A 7,100-nucleotide genomic window follows, 5' to 3' on the forward strand; every position below is an offset into this window, starting at 1 on the left:
ACAAAACAACTCTCACAGAATAAAGCTTTTCATAAAACACTTATTAATTAAGTCTAGGAAATTACATCGATTTCTCATAAGGGAAGTAATAGTAGCATGTATCGTTGGAATGTAATAATCATGGAAAGCATTCCAGGAACATACTATTTACATGAATAATGGACAACAAATACATTCACATAAAACATACAATGTACTCAAATTTAATTTGAGAAATACCTCTCAAACGGACTCCAATTCTGCAGTGATTCCAAATTAATTACTAAAAATTAGGTGGACAATTAGTATTGCTCGAAAACTTATGTCACTTTTAGGTTAGAAAGAGCTCTATGTATAGACACTCTTTTCTTGTCCAAAATGTAGATAAAACAGGCTTCTTTCCTTCTCTTTCAAGAAATAAGATTCTGAGTACTAATTGAATATGACAAAACACAAACCACAAAATTAGTTACGAAAATAATTCAAAATTCTTGTCCGAATTATTCTTACAATAATAAATTACAAATCGTTTCATTAAAAACTTGTAATTGCACTCCTCCATTTATATTTTGAAATCCTTCATTAAACACATATATAATTTCTCATATTAAGTGTACAAATTCTAATTTATAAATTAAATTACTTACGAATTTAATCAAGGTTTAATTTCCTCTAGTTCACTGCTTAACTTTATTTCTAATTTTTGTAAAATAATACGTAAAATGATATATAAAATATGAGTTAATAATATATTATATAAAATAAAATAAAAAATTATTATATCAAAATAAAACAAAATTCCTAAATGAAACTTAACCAAACTTATGAGATTTGCTGATTAATTAATAAGAGATATATTGGAAAATATGTAGATATGGGAGGGATATCTTAGTCTTCAAAATATAATTCCCTACTTATTCTTGTTTTAAGAAACATAAATTTTAGTTTCCTCCCTACAACAGAAAAACTATTTTTGTTTTCATTTAAAAGCAGTTTTAAGGATTTCTCAAACGCTTGATTTTTCAAAAAAAAAAAAGTGTCTTTCTCAAAAAAAATAAAATTTTGGCCTTTCTACAACAATACCAATCAGCCTCTTAGTCTCTTTGATTATAGAGTTGTAATCTAAAATAGTTCTTTGAAGTTAGTGAAGTTTGGTGAAATCCTACGAAGTGTAGGTGGTGGTTTTCTTCCCTTGAGCAAGGAGGTTTTCCACGATAAATCGTTGTTTATTTGGTTGTTTTCTATTTTTGCTAATTTAGGTTGTTGTTTTGGGTGGTTAAGGTTTCCACAAACTACATCTTTGTCTTGCTTCGATTTCATGTACAAAATACACAAAAACTATCAAATTAACACAATTGTTGCTTAAGAACTTGGATTTATTCATAGTTAAAAACGTCAAATGTGTCGTCTAATGTCGGCACATCAGTAAATATGGCTTGTTCCTTTACTTTCTTCTCTCTAGATTGTTCTTTATTGGTCTAACTATTTTGATTCAAGCAGTTGGTCCCTTGACGTTTGGTGGACTCATAGGAGTCAACATCCTTTGATTTTGGGCTTGATAAATGTCCCTTATTAAAAATTAAGGACAAATTTATGGCAAAGTATAATGGAAGGTATATATGAACAAAAAATATAATGATGGGTATATTTAAATCAATTTTGTCAGTTAAGAGAGATGTTTAACCCTTTTTCCGTTCGTGAACCACACAAATCCGAAATTGATTGGACTGTTGCATTTCTTACCCCATTAATTACCAATTTTTAGTCTCCAAAGTGATAGATTATTTGAAGAAACAATTAATGTCTGGAGACACAAATCCTTGAGCTTTTGATTGTAACTGGTTTATCATGGTGGACTTAGCTTATAAGCTACAAATTCATGTGATATGTATTAAGAAATCCACTAAATATCTCTAAATATTTTATGGTGAACTCAATAATTATAATATATTATTTTGAGGTTGTGATAGAAACTCATAAACTTCAATTTTTGGATTTGTCTTTGTTAGCATATAGTATAGTGGAGTAGTCATTCCAACAAACACCAGAAGATAGTTTTGCACGAACGGAAGTGTCTTAACATACCGTATACTGTAGAAATCTTCAACAGGAGGGAAGTAATGCTTATAAAACAAGACATACTCTATGTTCTAATCCTATTAAGAATAAGCACTCATGTTCTATACAGGGCCGACTCAACAACATTGGGGGCCTAAAGCGAAACTTAAGAGAGAGGCCCTAATTTTTTTTCCATCATATATACTTTTATTTAATATCTACTTTTGTAGCTATTTTAGATGTGAAGTCATTAGGTACTATATTATAATCAATTTGTTTTAATAATTTCTTCAAATGATGATATAGCTAATTCATTCAATCTCTCTTTAGACATTGTTGATCTTAAAGAAGATTTAATCAATTTTAATTTCACAAAAAACTTCTTTCGGCTGAGACAATAGTTACAGGAACTGTTAACATTATTCTATAAGCAATATGAGTATTTGGAAAAGAATCAAGTCTTTTTATATGATTGAGAATTTTAATTAGATCATTATCTTCTACTTGTATTATTTCCCTTAACACTTTTAATTCAAAAATGAATCTAAACCATCAATATCATAATAACTATCACATGATAAAGAAAGTTCAAGGTTAAGACAATTTTTTTTTTCTCATCATCTAGTGATCTCATTATTTTACCACTAAATAAGAAATCAAAAATATTTCCATATGTTTCAATTGGTTTAAATCTATTTTGAAGTGAAAAAATAGTTTGATCTACTCTACATATATAAAACAATCAATTCTAAAAGGTTCTTCAAGGGACTTTGTGATTTCGCTATCCACATTTTCATCAAATTGTTTCTTACGAAATTCAGATTATTTTCATCTCATATGCAATTTCCTTAGTAGAAATCATAACACTCATAGTACATATAATTATTATTTTTAAATAACATATATAAGTAATTGTTTTTTAAAATGGGGGCCCCAAGCGATGGCTTTAGTGGCCTAGGGGTTAAGACGGCCCTGGTTCTATATGGTGTAATAGGGGTCAGTAGAACCTTTCCAGCCTCACAAATGAGAACACCAAAATAAATAATATATGTGTTTACTCGTGCTGCTTAGCATTGACCATAATTAGCTTGAGTCGTGCTGCTTGATGGCTTACCAACTTGCAGACATTGAATTGGAGGGACGGTAGGAGTATACAACTCTCCGAAGGTCTGCCAACAGTATGGGTCATACATATGGTATTGCTCTTGTAATGGTTTTAGTTTGATGTAGGTTAGGGTCACACCTGTACATGGCATATTGTCGCTGCATGCAAGATGCACCGGTTTTACTGTATAAGTTCCTGTTATTTTTTCATGGTTAATTTCTGATAAAGCCACTGCTGATGTCTGATTCTGGCATTTGCTCGTCACAATAAAACTGATCAATAACAATTGGTATTTGGACTTCAGAAACTTGTATGTTTGAGAACATTAGTCCTTGCACAGACAAAATGATTGTATTTTTTTTTACAATACACTTGGTTGTATGAATTCTCCGTATTGATCAAAATCCTGGAGTTAGTTAATAAAACCTATCCAACACAAAACTCGATAAAATGGTTATTGGAATGTTGGGATTATACATAATGGTATCCATACCTGCCATGTCTTAATCCTTACGCCATTCATTGTGTTATGCATAATGATATCTTTCACAGTGACATTTGAAACACAAGCTTTAGTATTGTCTTTACCAAGCCCTCCAATGCTTATTCCATGTCATGGTCCACAATTTATATTGTGTCTATAAACATTTGAGCATCCAGTTTGTATTGAAATACAATCATCTCCTGCACAAACAAAAAATGTGTGATGGTGAGTGTGTTTTCCATCATTGGAACTGCTAATAAGGACATCGATATCCTGAGCTAAGCAAAAATCAAAAATTAATTACCACATGAAACATTGGAACTGCGGATAAGGACATCTTTGGAGTTCTGTAAGTGGATTCCATCAGTATTAGGACTATCACCAGGGGTGAGGGGATGAGACGCTAAAATTGTATACCGATACCCCAATGCAGTTGTCAAACTTGAGATGACATTGTGGACTATTCTGAATTGTAATGCCTGTGACTGTAACATTGGAACTTCCATAAAATCTAAGAGCCTGCATCACAACAGTATCGCGTTAAAAAATTCACACAATATATGTGGCTTGAACGTTTTTATGGTTGGTAGTCCTTACTGTTTGCTTAATGTCTGGCATTCTTCCACCAAGCGAACTGTTTAGCTGCCAGAAATTTTGACAGTGATCAGAATTAAGGAATTGAAAAGAGTACAACATATGTAGAAGAAACAGCTGAGGATCGAGCAAAAATTACAGGAATCGGAAGACTTGTCTGCATTGTGTTGTTTGATGGGATAATTAATTTTGATTCCTCTTCTATAGGATCATCAAATGGGGTATCATGCCACCAAACTGCACCATTTCCATCTATCTAGCCGCTCCCTTTAATTGTAATTTCGACTAGTTTTGTGAAGTCAAGCCATTGCAAAAAGCCTGAACCCCAAGCTTTAGCATTTGTTGGAGTTATGGTCATACCATTTAGCTGCAAAAGATATAAGGGGGAGTGGATTTAAAACAGATATTACTGTAGACATCGAAATTTTGTGGGACTCTATAACAAAAGTTTAATTTAAGTTCTTCGAAGCTACTCTATCCTAAATCAAAGTTGATACCAATATAAAGGGTAATAGAGACATGCTTTATATTCCATAAACTCTTGTGATGTTGACAAGCTGAGATCAAGATGTGGCTGAACTCTTCTCCACATTAACCAAATACAAAATTCTTTCATGAAAATCAAATAAAACTCAAGGAGGTTCGAGAAATAGGTTCCTAGCAGCCCTCGAAGCACAGAAAAATCTTAGAAGAGAGGAATCAAGAACTGAGTTACCTGAAATAGTCCGGGACCATTTCTGATGGGACTATGCGGCTTCAAATGCCTGCTTATTAGCAGTTTTAACGTTACCCATTGTTGTAAAAGTATAACTTGTAACCACATTTTCAGAGCCAATTTCATAGAAATCATAGATTGGTAACTTGCAAAATGTGGTAAATGTCATTAATTATTTATGACAAATATAATCTCCGGAGGGGTTTCAAAATATATAAAGTAAACACATGAAGATGCAAAATCGGGTGGAAAAGAGCAGTTTTAACAGTGTATAAACAGTATAAATTTCAACCAAAGGGGGTTCACTTTACCCTTGGAATGTTGTATCTAGTTCAAGAATTTTGGAGTTATTATTACTGTAACCTTATGCGTGATGTAATGAATAAAAACAATTAAGTTATTGAATCTCTTCATCCATGCATCGCTAGTTTGACTTTTGTGGATGTTCTTTCCCATGTGGGAGAGTTGATACTAATTGCATGTCACTGTTAATTTTTGATTTATTCTTTGTTGCGACTCTGCTTATATTTCTTTATGGGTACCTGGATATATACTCTGGTCACTGAACTCACCCTTATGCGTGAGGTACATAGGTCTGGAGAAGAGCTGGATCACATGTGGAACTACCTAACTAGGCCATGATCAGTGTTATCAAAGGCGAAAAGCACAAACAAAAAAAGCTCTGAGCTTGAAGTTTAAATGCTAAAGCACAAGTATTAATTGTTTGGAATCACCATTGTCATGGAAAATTATACCCTAAAGCCTTGATAAGGACCATAAAGTGCCCACAAAGTGAGGCGAAGTGGTCAACATGTTTTGCGCCTTGCTTAAGCACTCATTCGACAACAATGATCATGCTGGATGAAAATTAAAACTTACCTAGGTATCGTCACTCGTCCCATCCCCCTTTGCCCCATAGTATCTAGCATTAGTAGTGGCTGAATATCCTTTGCTTGGAGGGTTGGTGAACATGTTTCTCCCTTTCTTCTTGTACAGAGAAGCGGCGAAAGTTGTGATATGTCTCCAATGCCTGCCTCTTTTGGCATTACATGTTTCTGACCAAACAAGAAATGCAATCATAAGCAGAGATTTATATAAGAAGGAATGTACAAAGTATTAATGAAAATTGTACAAGGATAAGCCAAGATTTTTTTAAGTGCCTTTTATTAATTACATGTATTTACTTTATGTGATTTTTGTTTGGCTGATAAATGTTTCCTCTTTTTATGGCATATGGAAGTTTAAATATTTAGTTATGGGACAGTTAACTTTGACCCCCACTTGGAGGTGCAATCTAATTAAATTACATATTATGGTTTAAATTTTGAGAAAACACATAAAAACCTCCCTGAACTGGGTCGGATAACTTACTTTAATACTTAAATTACACGAGCGTTTAAATACCCCACTTAACATCTTTGAAGTGAATTAAAAACCACCCTAGTATTATTATACAACTCTCACTTGTCACATCATAGTCATGTAAGTACCACAACATAGTCATGTCAACACCACGTTATTATTTATTTTCGAAAAATTTTCCTTAACGCTTCTTAAAATTAGTTTACATTAAGTAATTAATTACAAATGCAATTTCTAAAATAAAAATTTTAAATGTGGATCCATTTTTATTTCCCCATACCCAACCCCCACCCACCCGCTTTTTATTCCCCCTCCCCTCATACCCAGCCCCCACCCACCCTTCACTTGTTTCTTCTTCCTTCTTCTTCACCATTTCTAGCTCTTAACTCTTCATATTTTTCCTCTTCATATTTTCAAACAAGCTCCACCACACCTCATGTTTCTCTTCCTTTCTTCGTCTTATTTGGTGAACCAACAAGTTTTTTTAGCTCCAATGAAAATTAATAAAATTTATATGTGTGAAATTGACATCAATAATAAGATGTTGTTGTTGGATTTTGTTGATTACTAAAGAGATGATGAAATTGAAGTAGTTGATAGAGTTGAAGATGAAGATGGAGGAAATGAGGATGCTTCAATGGAGAAGAAGTTATTGGGGAAGACAATAAAATAAAAAGGAAAAAATTAAAAGTTTTGTGGGCCAATAATAAAATTCATATAGTTGAAGAAAAGTTAATATATTAAGAAAATAATATTTAAAATATTAATTATATATTAACCTATACAAAAATGACATGTGTATG

General features: G+C 32.6%; 1 pseudogene; it reads right to left on the minus strand.

Annotated features, from left to right (window-relative positions):
* Nucleotides 1-3,104: 3,104 nt before the first annotated feature.
* On the minus strand, nucleotides 3,105-6,670 carry LOC102582190 (polygalacturonase At1g48100-like; annotated as a pseudogene).
* Between the last annotated feature and the right edge of the window lie 430 nt (nucleotides 6,671-7,100).

This window comes from Solanum tuberosum, unplaced genomic scaffold (genome assembly GCF_000226075.1).
Source record: "Solanum tuberosum cultivar DM 1-3 516 R44 unplaced genomic scaffold, SolTub_3.0 scf00757, whole genome shotgun sequence".
Lineage (NCBI taxonomy): Eukaryota > Viridiplantae > Streptophyta > Magnoliopsida > Solanales > Solanaceae > Solanum > Solanum tuberosum.